Source organism: Halichoerus grypus, chromosome 10, assembly GCF_964656455.1.
Source record: "Halichoerus grypus chromosome 10, mHalGry1.hap1.1, whole genome shotgun sequence".
Taxonomy (NCBI): Eukaryota; Metazoa; Chordata; class Mammalia; order Carnivora; family Phocidae; genus Halichoerus; species Halichoerus grypus.
The window spans coordinates 50,654,481-50,669,827 of record NC_135721.1 but is presented as its reverse complement, the minus strand read 5'-3'; positions in this window follow the sequence as shown (position 1 = coordinate 50,669,827).

Sequence of the window (15,347 nt, the reverse complement as noted above, 5' to 3'; positions counted from 1 at the left end):
CTGTAGTGAGGAATTTTCCAGCTCAGGGCTATAGAGCCAAGGGTTTGTTGTTTTCTGACAGCAATATCTGAACCCCTGGGGCAAACATATCTTGATGGAGGACATAGAAACCAAGAAGCGGGGGGCCTGGCTGGCTGGCTGACTTGGTGGAGTGTGCAACTCTTGATCTCGGAGTCATGGGTTCGAGCCCCACACTGAGCATAGAGCTTACTTAAAAAAAAAAAAAAAAAAAAAAGGAAGAAAGAAAGAAAGAAACCAGGAAGCAACTGCATGCAGAAGGCTGTGTCACAGGGACCCCTGACCAAGACTAAGAAGATGCCCCACAAAGCAGAAAGACTATTTCCTGCCAGGACTGGCATTCAGTGTGTATCCTGGGACCACAGAACCAGACGTGTCGCACACTTGTGACACCCAACAACATCCCCCTCGTGTGGGGAGGAATGACGTCTTTACTACGTGAACCCTGAGAGCGGAGGCTGGGCCGCAGTCTACTGAGATGCCCTGAGACTCCGCTAGTGGTGTCTTCAAAGCCATCCAGGAATTTGGCTTGACCTAGTTCAAAACTAAAGTGGTTGAATGAAGACTTCCACTTCTGGCCAATGTGGAATAACAGGGGAAGAAAAGACAACATTCAGGAAACAATGATCTTTAAGACCCTGGACATCATCAGGACACCTGGGTGGCTCAGTCGGTTAAGCGTCTGCCTTCAGCTCAGGTCATGATCCTGGGGTCCTGGGATCGAGCCCCGTGTCGGGCTCCCTGCTCAGCGGGGTTCTCCCTCCCCCTGCTTGTTCTCTCTCTCTCTCTCACACACACACACACACAAATAAATAAAATCTTTTTAAAAAGACACTGGACATTAGGCAATGAAAGACGGGATCCCTGAGATGAAGGAAACAAGTGAGGGGAGCCCTACAGTTGCCCCAGCTTATATTTTGAGAGCTTCCACAGCGTACAGGGAAAGAACAGGCAGAGCCCAGCACACTCCCTGAGTTGAGGGGACAGAGCTGAGAGTCCAAGAAGACGGAGGCAGCTACAGAACACAGCACAGAGCACCCAAGAGAAGAGAGCTGCACAGATGCTCAACTCCAGAGAGCTACAGAGGGTCCCCTCGAGTGTCCGGCAGAGTACTGGCCGTGCATCTGGTCATTAAACAAAGATCAAGTCACTGTAGAGCTCACTCTTCATTAATCAATACGTTTAACACTACATCAAATACTAATGATGTACTATATGTTGGCTAACTGAACATAATAAAAAAAAAAAATCAATAGGGAGAGCATGGAATCCCATTCCCCACTGCCCTGCCTCTGCGGCTCCTCTTTATCACAATTACACCCATGCTTTCTTCATCAGTGGCCCATAGATGGCGCCATTACCTTTGGCTGGACACAGAATTACTCCAGGCTACCACTTATTAGAATACAGTTTTTACAGTGTGTGTGAATCTGGTCTTCCTTAAAATTTTGTAGGACTGCATGATAGTTATAATGGAATCCTGGCCTTCCAGGGATTCCAGACCCCCTTAATAAATGTAGCAAGCAATACTAGTAATCCCGTCCCTATCCCTCACTCCCTGGGCCAGGACCCATGAGGCTTCAGTAAATGTATAAAGTAGACAGATTCTTTGAACAGAGAGAGAAAGGTGATGGCTTTATGGAATGGCCTTGTCCCCGAAGAGCAGACACAGACAATCAGTCTTGGTCTTCAGAAACCAGCCAGAGTGGAGGTGGCCTCTCTCCCATCAGCTGTGACTGTTAAATATAGCAAGCCCTGATGGGGACCAGTCCCAAGAGTCTAGAACATTTAGAAATGTCAGGGTTCCTGTTATGAGGTGACCTCCTGCAAACAGGAGACAGGCAGCAGGGGGACTCCATGTTTGCCTGCTCCACCAAAGCTGTTCTTGCCAAGGGCAAGAAGACCTCCACCAAAAAAGAAAGACACCTGGACAGCAAGTGCCTCCTGATGTGATCCAAGGACCACTCACGAGGTTCTATTGTCCAAAACAGGAAAAAAAAAGAAAAATCACACCTAAATCTGATAAGTCCTCTAATTCTAATTGCCAGGGAACAGAGCAACATGGTTAAAGACACCAGAGGGGCCAGCAAAATCCAGAGTGAAAAGTTCTAAGGATATATGGTCTAGTCTTCACATGTGCGCATGCGCGCACACACACACACCAAGTTGAACAGTTACAGATTTTAAAAGCCCAAAAGAATGTGTCAGACAGACACAATGTATATGGAGTTTGTTTGTGTCTTTTTACAAGTAGCTGAAATAAGCTACTTGTAAAAAGACACACGAGATAATATAGAAATACAGAAAATGACTAGATATTTGGCAATGTAAGAATTAGTACTAATTTGTAGGTATAATTATTGTGGTTTTTCTAAAGAGTTCTTTTTTTGAGAGTTCTTACTTCTTAGAGATACATACTGGAGTTTTTATAGTAAAAATGATATAATATCTGGGATTTGCTTTAAGACAATTTGAGGGAGAACAATAGGGTTGTAGATCAAATAAGATGGGCCAGTTGTTGAAGCTGGGTAATCGGTATATGGCAATCATTATACTAGTCTCTCTACTTTTTTTTTTTTTTTAAGATTTTATTTATTTATTTGACAGAGAGATAGAGAGCACAAGTAGGCAGAGGGAGAGGGAGAAGCAGGCTCTCCACTGAGCAGGGAGCCGGACGTGGGGCTCGATCCCAGGACCCCAGGATCATGACCTGAGCCGAAGGCAGCCGCTTAACCGACTGAGCCACCCAGGCGCCCCTAGTCTCTCTACTTTTGTATTTGCTTTAAAATACATAATAAAAGGCTAAAAAAGAGAGAGAGAGAGTTCCTTACCAAAGTGTACCAGGTAGCCACAGTCAACCGATCAGAGTTGAGATTATGGATCAGCCTTCTCTGCTCAACTCTGGGCTGGAGCATGGTAATCCTGGCAAAGAGCCCGTGAACCAGGAAAGAACCCAGGGGTCTTAAAGGTGAGTCTGTTCTGATAGGGTCAGAAGCCTGATCCTTAGGGGGCGCCTGGGTGGCTCAGTCGTTAAGCGTCTGCCTTTGGCTCAGGTCATGATCCCAGGGTCCTGGGATCAGGCTCCCTGCTCCGTGGGAAGCCTGCTTCTCCCTCTCCCACTCCCCCGCTTGTGTTCCCTCTCTTGCTGTGTCTCTCTCTGTCAAATAAATAAATAAAATCTTAAAAAAAAAAAAAAAGAAGCCTGATCCTTAGAACCTGGCTATTTTTACAGAATGCTTGCTTACTTGCTTTCCTTCTTTGTGTGTGTGTGTGTGTGTGTGTGTGTGTGTGTGTGTGTGTGTGTCTTTTTGTTGTTATTATTGTTCTCCCTCAATCTTTGGTAAAATTCTTTTATGGAAATTCCAACTTCCTTCAGAGGTAATCAGAGGGACCAGGGGAAGTTGGGTTTGCTTACCAAATGCTGAGACCTGCACTCTCAGGCCCAGCCCTCTTCTCCCACTGGCCCCCAACCTGCTAGCAACTTGGCTTTTCCCTCCTAGCAAGGGACTGGGACAAACTTCTCTGGGGCATCTGACCAGCCCAGGAGACACATTTTCAAGGCAATGAAATTGATAGAGGCCTGGGCAGAGCATCCTCCCCTCAGGTGAGACTTCCAACTGACCATCACCATAAGGACCATATTTATAGGGCAAATAACAGGGTTTGAAGTTAAACATTTGTCTGCCTACATACAGTTTGGAGCGAGCTGCATTTCCATGTTATCATGTTTTTATATTTTTTTTCAAAGATTTTATTTATGTATTTGACAGAGAAAGACACAGCAAGAGAGGGAACACAAGCAGGGGGAGTGGGAGAGGGAGAAGCAGGCTTCCTGCTGAGCAGGGATCCCGATGTGGGGCTCGATCCCAGGACCCTGGGATCATGACCTGAGCCCTGAGCCGAAGGCAGACGCTTAACAACTGAGCCACCCAGGCGCCCCATGTTTTTTATTTTTAAGGAGCCTGGGCTATGACTGTTTGCCTCCCCTCCCAGATTCCATGGAGGGGGAGGGCAGCCCAGCCTGGAGCAGGAGGGGATGTGAGGCAAGATTGTAGCTCTTGGCATCCAGAACAGAAGGGCCAGTTTTGACCTGGAGACCAGATAATACATTTTAAACAACCAGGCTCCCAATGTTATTCATACAGCATGAGTCTCACAAATAACATTCCTTAGCCTCTCAATCAGGACTCCAGCTGTTTCCACGGGGCTTCCCCCGGCTGATGAGGTGGGGTATTGTAAGTACCCGATTTGAGGTAACTTTGCCTTATTCTCATTTATTGCCTACTATTTATTACCTTCATCCAAGTGTAGCTTCCTTTTCTCTTCTGTTTCTATTAGGTTTCCATAATAATAATGTTTTCTTCCCTTGTCGAAACCAAAACACGACTGTTATGAATCTTTTGTTCAGAATACCTCTTCTGCATATTTAATTTTCTCTCTTTCTAGGACTTCTGTTATCTGGAGCCTGGCACTTACACTTCCACTGTCATACCTCTTAACTTTTATTCTAAATTTCCTAATTATTTATTCTTCACTGCTTCCTTCCTGAGACATCTGATCTTGCAATTCACTGTTTATTAATTGTGCCCATTCTATTATTTATCCCATCTGTTGTGTTCTTTATTTCCACTATTATATTGTTCACATTTAATATTTCCTCTCACTTCTTTTTATGATTCCTTGTTCTTATATTATTAATATCTTCCCTGTCTCCTTAAGTATATTTACTGAGCTTATTTTAAGTTATTGGTCCATCTGTTCTAATACTTCAAAAGATACATATTATCTCCTGTGTTACTTTCTTTTGAGAAACTTGTTCTCCTCAGCTGTCCAGTTATTTTGGCTTGTGAGGTCATATTCCCCACAAAATTCCAACCACTCTGTCTGATAGTGAGTTTAGGGAAAGAACTGAAGTTTAAACCCTGGTCCTTGTCAGCCATGTGAGCACAAATGGCAGGGAGAGGAGGAGCCTAAGATGAGCACCAGAACCACAGGTAATCGCACCTGTGTGCTCTTACCCCACTAGTCAAGGCTTCAACTTCAGACCCCATGGAAAAGCAGCACAGAGTGGAGGTGCTCTCTTGGGTTGTGACCCCCTAGCCCTGGGAGTGTAGAAGAGGAAAAGTGGAGAATAAATGCAGGAGGCCAGTCAGTTCCCAGTGACTTTCCCAATTACCCCAACAAGACCTGTTCTCTGTCCAAATAGTACCCCACTGATACCTACCCAAGCTTGATGGGCCATTTTCACAGAGTGAGGGAGGACAGGATGGTTTCCCCAAAGCAATAGAGTAGGGACAGGGAAAATAAAAATTAAAATAATATTCTGCCCCAAATTAAACGGACACTTCCACCTCTTTGCAGCTTTTTAATGCCAGGTTTTGGGGGAATAGTTCCAGGTACACCTCAAAAATCACAGGGTCCTCTTCTTGGCTTCAGTGGGAATGATTCCAGTGTTTCCCCAGTGAGCTCAAAGAAAGCTCTCCACATACTGATATAGAACCGTCTTCAAAATATAAGTGAAAAGCAGGGTACAGAACAGTGCAATATGCTGTCATTTGTGTAAAGAAGGTGGCATGTGTGGGTGTGTGTTCATTTACTTGTATATGTACAGGACATCCCTGAAAGGTTACATGAGAAACTAAGACTATCGAAGGTCTCTGACAAGGGTACCTGAGTGATTAGGGACTGGGGTAGGAAATTTAAGCTGTTATGCTTTTTTGTAACTCTTTATTTTTAAACATATTTTTAAGTTAATAAATATCTCAAATACACACACACAGTGTCTTATCATCAGATTCCAGGGTCCTCTCCCAGCTTGTGACCCTAATGTCTAGGTGGGTACAACACTGCCCATGTTGAAATCCTCCCCATTTTCACAACCCACCAAGAGAGTTGTGGCCACTTCCTTCATTAAGCCTTTTCTGAACACCACAGCAAGAAGATCCTCTCTCCTCTGAACTCTCAGCCCACATTGGCGACAACATTTTAAGGTCCTGATCACTTTCTACCACACAATTTCATTATCTGTATATCTATCACATCTCCTCTGCTCATTCATTTGGTCTTGAGGAATGCTACTTTGCTGAAATGGGCCCAGTATCTAAAACACCACAAATTCCCAGTGGCATCCTCCAGGCTCATTTTAGATGATTCTCATTCACACAAGCCACATATTTGCCCTTCTGAATGTCCCCTAGCCATTGTCCTAAACACGGGTCCACCACATCCAGGGCCAGTGACCTGAGGAGCACCAGGATCCCACATGCTGACAGGTCAATGAATTAATGGCCATTCCTTCAGCTTTATATATACGACAAAACTGAGCCACAGAAACCAACAGTCCAGGGTGACCAAATTTAGAGATGAGAGCAACTGCCTCTGACTCTCTTCTGTGACTGTTCTGGAGAATAGTACTCAGTCAGGGAAGTCCTTCTCACAGGACCAAAGAGGGGGCTAGGAAAGGTCTGTCCTCCTGATCTTTCGGAGGACCCACCTTCCCCAACATATTTGGTATTTTCGTTGTCATGTTTTACCTGTTCAGTTAAAGATAACGATTGTCCTCTTGCTTAAGTTGGCAAACACAAGAACTGTCGCCCCATGGTCTCGAAGGATCTAGTCTCCTGCAACCTGCCCAAGATGTATAACGGGAAGCTCAGGAAAGAGACAGGTGAGGCCTGGAACAAAGCAGACACAAATGCGCGCATCAGAACTGCCCCCCTGCCCCATCTCTCCTCCCAGGGCCCTTTTGCACAGGAAAGTTCCACCTGGTGGGCTCTTACAGAGTCTACCATGCTTGTTAAGGTGTAACCTCTTGGTGAGCCCTGACCCTTCTGGTACCAGGCTTGTATTTTATACTCACAGTTATTCTTGTATTATCAGCCTGTGCTATTTGCTCCTACGTCTGTTTCCTCTACCAGACACTGAAAATGAAGACACAGAGGGGAGGAGGATGGTGGAGTCAGGCTACAGGGCAGCCTGGGGTAGGGGCTGCCGTTGTTCACTACCGCAAGGTGGGTGTTTTCATCATCCTGGTACCCTCAGAACTCAGGAAGGACTTCAGAAACCAATACAGGACGCTCCTTTGGCCCCGCGGCCACAACTCTCTGGGCTCCAGGTGGTAAGGGGGCTCTCGGCCCCCCCCCTTGCCACCCCCTGCCGAGGGACCGGGGTTTAAGGAAAGCGGACTCCAGCACCTGGCGCAGACAGGTGAACCAGAGAAATGAGACCCGCGACCAGCGTCTCGGGCCTGGCCTCTGTTTGAGACATTCCCCACGACTTCACCCCTGTTCTGGATCCGGCTCGAGGAGACTGGGAGAACCAAGAGCCCGGCGCCCTCTGCCAGGGCGCATGCGCAGGGTGGTCGGCGCTGGGCGAAACCCCTCGTCGCTTAAGCTCGCGACCAGCAGGGGGCGACACGAGGACGCCTCCCTGCTTGTGGCCGGGAGCTAAGGACGTGGTGGCCGGAGGGTGGGCTGGCACCTGACTGGGGGCTGCGAGGAAGAGAAGAGAAGCTCCCAGCTTCTCTGGGTAAAATTAGCCGAAAGATAGGACGTGGCAGTAGTGAGCATGCCTGGCGCGACCCCAGCCGTCCCCGCCACCCCGGACCGAGTGCTCACATGCTCGCCCCACCATCAGTGTGGTGTGGCCAGGGGTCGAGCCCACAGTGGGTGTTTAGTCCGTCTGAGAGTGCTTTGTCTGGGTCTCCACACACTTCTGTGTCTCTGACTCAGCCTGACTCCATCTGTGCTTGTGTCTGTCACTGAGGCTGTAGATCCGAAAGGAAGAGGAGGGAACACCACCTCTTTCTAGCTCCTGCCTGAAGTTGGTATATATAATTAGCCCTACTCAACTCTCAGCCCTTACCTCAACCTGCAGCCTGTGAAAATTCTACTCTTCTGTTCACTGCACAGCCCCACTCAGGCTCAGCCCAAAGGGACATGGAGTAGGCTCTCCCCAGAGGGACTGCAGAACCCTGAGGGACTGCTGGGAAGGAAAACATGTCCTATTCAGGAAGAGGTGGCTGGTGAGAGAGAGGTACTGGGGACCCTCCACTGGACAGTTTCCTTAGTGAGCCTGAGGCCAGGGAGCCCTGGGCACTGTCTTCTCCCTTGTGGCCCACCTCTAACCCACGCAGCACCCTTGTGAAAATTAGCTCAGGCTGGTTTTCAGTCCCCATTTGCCTCCTGGGCCAGGTGACCTTGTATAATGCACAACCTGTCCAAACTGTACATGGCAGAAAACTGCATCCTGCTAGTCCCCATGGAGAGTAGAAACTCGGATTGTGAATAAGTCTGTGACCGGGCAGATGTCCACTTGTCCACCTCCACACTCCAGGACAGTGATGGAGGCAGTGACTATTCCTATAAGAACATAACACTTCTTGGGGCGCCTGGGTGGCTCAGTCGGTTAAGCGTCTGCCTTCGGCTCGGGTCATGATTCCAGGGTCCTGGGATCGAGCCCCACATCAGGCTCCCTGCTCAGCGGGGAGTCTGCTTCTCCCTCTCCCTCTCCCCCTGCTTGTATTCCCTCTCTCGCTGTATCTCTCTCTGTCAAATAAATAAATAAAATCTTTAAAAAAAAAAAAAAGAACATAACACTTCTTACTCCCATCAGGGGACCCACAACTCCTTGTGCGTCCCTCCAAAGCCTCTGACTCTGAAACTAATGGAATCTACAGGGTAGCTTCGGGAAGCCTGTGGCCTCTTCCCCTACAGTCTGGCATGTCCTGGCCAAGATGGTTGACTACTCCTCTGTGCTCAGCTCTGCTCCTGGGGACAGTCCTCACTGCCTAACTAGACCTGCAATGCTCTTTTTATATTTCTAAAACCAGGAGCCCCTCTCAGTGATGCCTTCTTTCTTCCCAAACTCTTGTCTCTGACTGAGTTCCTGGTCTTCCCGACCTTTGACTTGGCAATGATTTCTTAGATATAATACCAAAAGTACAAGCAACCAAAGACACAGAGAAATTGGACTTCATCAAAAGTAAATACTTTTGTACTTCAAAGAACACTATCAGGAAAGTGACAAGACAACCCACAAATGGGAGATATATTTGCAAATCATATATCCGATAAGGGACTTGTATCTAGAATATACAAACAACCCTTAAACTCAAAAATATAAAGTAACCCAATTAAAAATGGGCAAAGGATCTGAATAGACATTTCTCAGAAGATATACAGATGGCCAAAAGACACCTAAAGATAGTCAACATCATTAATCATCAGAGAAGTGCAAGTCAAAACCATAATAAGATACCACTTCACACCTACTAGGATGGCTATAATCAAAAAGACAGGTAATAACAAATAACAACAAAAATGTAGGGGAAACTGGAACCCTCACATATTGCTGGTAGGAACATAAAATGGTGCAGCCATTTGGAAAACAGTGTGGCAGTTTCTCAGAAAGTTAAACACAGAGTTAACTCTTCAACCCAGCAATTCCACTCTCTTGGGTATATACCCAAGAGAAAGGAAAACATATGACCACACAAAAACTTTTACAAGAATATTCACAACAACATTATTAGTAACAGTAAAACAGTGGAAACAACCCAAATGTCCATCAACTGATGAATGGATAAAATGTGGTACAACCATATAATGGAACATTCTTTGGCATTAGTAAGGAATAAAGGACTGCTACATGCTACAAGGTGGATGAATCTTGAAAACATGACGAGAAATGAGAAAAGCTAGTCACAAAAAACTGCATGTTATACAATTCCATTTACATGAAATTCCAGGATAGGTAAAGCTATAGACCCAGAAAGTAGATTAATAATTGCCTAGGGCCTGGAGGCATGGGAGATTGAAAATAGAAGAGCTAAAGCCTTCTCATTGGAGTGATGAAAATGTTCTAAAATTGATTGTGGGGACATTGCACAACTCTGTGAACAGACTAAAAACCATTGAATTACATACTTTAAATAGGTGAATTGATTGGTATGTGAATTATATCTCAACAAAGCTGTCACCAAGAAAGAAAGAAAGAAAGAAAGAAAGAAAGAAAGAAAGAAAGAAAGAAAGAAAGAAAGAAAGAAAAAGAAAGAAACGACCTCAGGAGCCAGCTGAAGGGAGTCCCACTGGCTACATTTGGGATAATTTGCAAATTAAGTAAATAATGATAGTAACATGTTATAACCCATTGACTAAAACATGAATCCATTGTACTTATTGTTATAAACAATGCATAGAAAATTTGACAAGTAATAGGATATATACATAGTCTCAGAGTTCCTCCCTAAAAATATTTATTAATTACAAAGGAAAAAATACTAACTTTACAGAGAGAAACTTAACAGACACCACCTCACTCAAATGATCAAAATTAACATCACCCGTATCTGGATAAAAAAATATCATGTCCCATCTGATAGGATACAGTGAGAGAAATCAGCACCAATTCAGTGGTATTCCTGCCAAAGATGCATAATCCAAATTGAACCATGAGGAAATATCAGACAAACCCATATATATATCTGTCAGGATATTATATATAATAACTGGCCATGGAAGTCAAGAAAAGACTGAAACTGTTGCAGACTGAAGTTAAATAAGAAGACAATGACAACTAAATACAGCATGTAATCTTGACTGGATCTTTTTGCTATAGAGATACTGTCAGGACAACTGGCAAACCTTAATGAGGTCTGAGTCGTCCACGGCAATAATGTTGATTTTATTATTTTGACGATTGCATTATGATTATGAGGGAAATACAAAACAAAGCATATGTCAGCAATTTATGCTCAAATGGGTCCAGGGCAGGGTGAGTTCTTTATACCTGACAACTTTTCCATAAGTTTCAGATTGCTTAAAATAAAGCAAGAAACCATAATACATAAAAAGTAACTGGCCCATGTTCTTCAAAAAGTGTCTATGTTACAAAAAGGCAAAGAAAATTTGATGAACTGTTCCCAGCTAATGGAGACTAATAAGAACTCAAAAACTAAACACAACGAGTAATACTGGATTAGATCCTGGACCACAAAAAAATAATAAAGGACATAATTGAAACAAGTGGCAAATTTTGAATAAAATCTGAAGATTATATAATAGCATGTTAGATGTCCTGATTTTGATCATTGCACTATGGTCATGCAGATGAAGGACGTCCTTCTTTGGGAATATAAGGGGACACGGTGTCTGCCACTTATTCTCCCATGTGCCTATAACAATAATTTTCTAAATATATAGGGAAAGAGAATGATAAAGCAAATGTAGCTAAGAAATAGGTTTACTGGAGTTCTTTGTACTATTCTTGTACCTTTTCCATAAATTTAAAAGTATTTAAAACTAAAGTTTTTCAAAATAATGTTTAAAAAACAAGATGAGGGGCACCAGTCATTAAGCGTCTGCCTTTGGCTCAGGTCATGATCCCAGGGTCCTGGGATGGAGCCCTGTGTTGGACTCCCTGCTCAGCAGGGAGCCTGCTTCTCCCTCTCCCACTCCCCCTGCTTGTGTTCCCCCTCGCTGTGTCTCTCTCTGTCAAATAAATAAATAAAATCTTTACAAAAATAAAATAAATAAAGTAAATAAAAAACAAGATGAAATCTAAAACTCGATGCACATGAATGAAAAGCACATGCACAAAAAATAATGCATATTTTGTGAGAAAGTATAACAACAAAGACATATACACTAAACACAATTCAATGGTTCCTTATTGGGGGGGCAGGGTGGGGAGGAAAATGGGAGCGTGTGGCTAAAGAGAACAAATAAAACAATTTTTTAAAGACTGGACTGGGGGTGTCTAGAGGAACAAAAGCCAAATTTCTAACTTCAAACTTCTGAAGAATAAGGTGGGATAAGAATGGAGGCAAGCATGAAGAGGGGAGAGGGGAAACATCATACAAACACACGCTGTTTTGTGTTTTATCTTTATGTTTTGGCATTGTTTGAATTGTTTTGTGATATAAAATATATTCATGTATTATTTATGTAATTTTTGAAATAGAGGAAAAATGGAACATCCATATAATGTTATCTAGAGGAGCTATTAAAACTGAGATAGAGGAGTGCCCTAGTGGCTCAGTCTGTTAAGCATCTGCCTTCCGCTGGGGTCATGATCCCAGGGGTCCTGAGATGGAGCCTGGCATGGGGCTCCCCACTCCGCAGGGAGTCTGCTTCTCCCTCTCTTCGCCCTCTCCCGCCTCGTGCCCTCTCTCAAATAAATAAAATATTTAAAAAAAAAAAACTGAGATAGAGCTACATCCACTGATATGTAAGAATGTCATGGCCTATTGTTAAACTTTTTTTTTCAATGGCAATTTGCAGAGTAGCAGGAATAGTATAAACCGTTGATGAAAAACATATAGTTTGCACATGCAACATTGTAACTATCAGCTATGCTACTTATGGAGGGAGGATTAAGGAGAAGGACTTACATACATTTCAGCCTGGTTATTTTACAATGAGCTTGTGTTAACATAATTTTTAACCACATAATGCATGAATATATTCTCATTTTTTAAAAAATCAAGTAATATATGTGTGGTTTTAAGATACATATCACTGTAGCTAAGGTAAGGAATTGTTTCTTAAAGAACAATTGGTATTTTTTAAAGGAAATGTAAATTCCTTTTTAACAAAACACTACTTAAAACAACGATTATGTAATTATACCTCTATTAATATAGCAACAGTTTAAAATAGTGCATACGCCCAATGAGGAGGTTGCCAGTTTCCAATTCCGTTGAATGGAAGGTGAGAGTCTAACCTTGCCCGACTTTCCCACACACGCTGGACACTCCCGCAAAGTATAAGTCACGACGTGCCCCTCCAAATCCACAAAGCCCTTCTGCTACCCAACCTGTGCACAGGAAGGTCCCCGCATCGGTCCCTTAGTTTCTACCTGACAAACTCCTGCCTGAGGATGTCAGGGCATCACCTCCACTGGAAAGTCTTACCTTTCTCCAGGCAGGAGAAGGAATCCCCAGTCCTCCTCTACCCTAGCCTCACCACTCCACCCTACCATCCCCATACCCTCCCCACCTTCACCACGTTTCCATTATCTCATCTTCCCTCTACCTAGAGGGCTCATCACTTTGCGCACTAACTCTCGCTTGGGGGACCTGTCTTGGCAGAGGCTTAGGGTGTGGGGAAAATGCTTTCAGGCAGTTTGGCACTGTATTAAGGGCAATGAAAACGTCCCTATCCTGTTGACCTAGTAAGGATCCTAATGAAATAATCCTCCCCAAAGGAGAAAACTATCTATTTGAAGATTTTGGTTTGAGCATCATTTTAATGCTGAAAAACTGGACACACCAGAACATTTAACAATTGAATGGTTAAAGTAAATTACCGGAAACAGAATATCTCTTGGCCATTGAAAATTACGTATGAGGACCATAGCACAGGACAAATACTTAGTTGAGACCTCAAGTAGAAAATACAAAATATAAAACTGCATGTTCACCATGACTAAAACGATGCAAATTAAGTGTGCAGTGAAAAGAAGAGTGGGTTTTTTTTTTTTTCTTCTTCTTTCTTAAGAAAGAAGGTGATGAATTTAGGTTTGGGCACTGGGATTCTTTTTTTTCCTTCTTTCAATTCTATTATTATTGTTCTAACTGTATGACTAGTATGCAGAGGCTGGAAGCGGCGTTAAAAGGAGTCTCAACATTGTCTATACGATTTAAAAACAGAGGTATTTTCAGCAAGAGGACTGCATTTCTTTTTTTTTTTTTTTAAGATTTTATTCATTTGACAGAGAGAAAGACAGCCAGAGAGAGAACACAAGCAGGGGGAGTGAGAGAGGGAGAGGTAGGCTTCCCGCTGAGCAGGGAGTCTGATGCGGGGCTCGATCCCAGGACCCTGGGATCATGACCTGAGCCGAAGGCAGACGCTTAAGGACTGAGCCACCCAGGCGCCCCAAGGACTGCATTTCTAATGGAGGGATTCCGGCACCTTGACCGGCCGGTGGGGCCTGGGGGCCGGGAACAGGACTCCCAGGGTCTTTTAGAACAAAGCCACGACCACCAAGTGCACCTGGAAGAACAGGTACGAAAAGGACCCCCTCGCCCACTAGCCAGCCACTCCACACCCGCGATTCGGGTCAGGCTGAGCGGAGCCGATTGCCCGTTGGTTGAGGGCATGTATTTCTCCAGCGATCCGTCCCTTTAGACTACCTTCTCCATTAGCAACCTGCACGTTCCCACTGAGACCAGCCGGCCGGCTGACCAAACCTAAGGAATCGAAAGAAATTGGCAGAAAGGCGGATCACTCTCTGCGGAGACCCCGCGGCGCTTTGTTTGGGTCTCGCGCAGCCTCCGCGCTTCCGGCCCCGCCCCTTCCCACTCTCCCGCCCCCTGTCCCTGACCCCAGCTCTCGCTCCTGGGCTCCGCGCACCCGGCTCACACAGCTTCTATCCCCTCTCCCCGGCCTCCTCCTTCCCACTCTCTTTCCCTTTCTGCCATCACCTCTCCGCCCCCCAACACACACACACACTCACACCTCTCCCCCATCAGGACCTCCAGCACTGCCTTCACCACCACCATCTTCCCAAGGATTTGCAATTTTTGCCCCAGACGAACGGACTCTAAAGAACGGGTCTCTGCGGAAAATGAGTAGGACCCAATCCCGAGGGGGCGGCTTTCGTGGAGATCAGGACGCCGGCCTGAGCGTCTCGGCTCCATCACTCCAGACGGCGCAGCCCTCGCCCCTGGGGAAGGGAAGGCAAAAGGCCGAGGCTGGGGAAGGGAGAGGCAGGTCCCTGGAAAAGGAATGACCGAGTGTGAGGACACTAGAGATGGCGACCAGAGTGCGGCCGCCTCCACTTAGAGAGGTTGAGCGCTATCCGTCGTCTATCCGTCCGTTTATTCGGATTTGGGGATCACCCACCAAGGCTAGGATTTCAGAGTGGAGAGCCCAATTCGCATCCCTCGATATCCCCAAGTTTGTTCTCCATGAGTGTCAGGGGGAGGTGGGAGAGAACGAGATCAAGGAATATATCAATACATTCTTATTCTCCTTAAAAAACGTCAGGTCAGGGGCTCCAAAATGACACACACTCCGCCAACCCTCACTTCTTTCGGGGAAGAGCTAGCTCTCCCAGCTGTCCGTCCAGCTGTCCCTCCATATACGTACAAGACTCAGAAACGTGTAAAGTGTGGCTCGTGATTATTTTTACACAAATGGTGTGACATTCCGCGATTGTCCCGCAGCGGAGGCCGCAGATGTGTGCCAAGGGAAGGGAGAGAGACGAGTTCTTGGCAAAAAATTCCTTTGCACCGTTTGGTGCAGTCCGTTGAACTATATGTTTGCCTAAGAGGTATTTTACCTTGCCAGAAAGAAAAAATATATATATTAAAAATAAAGAAAAGG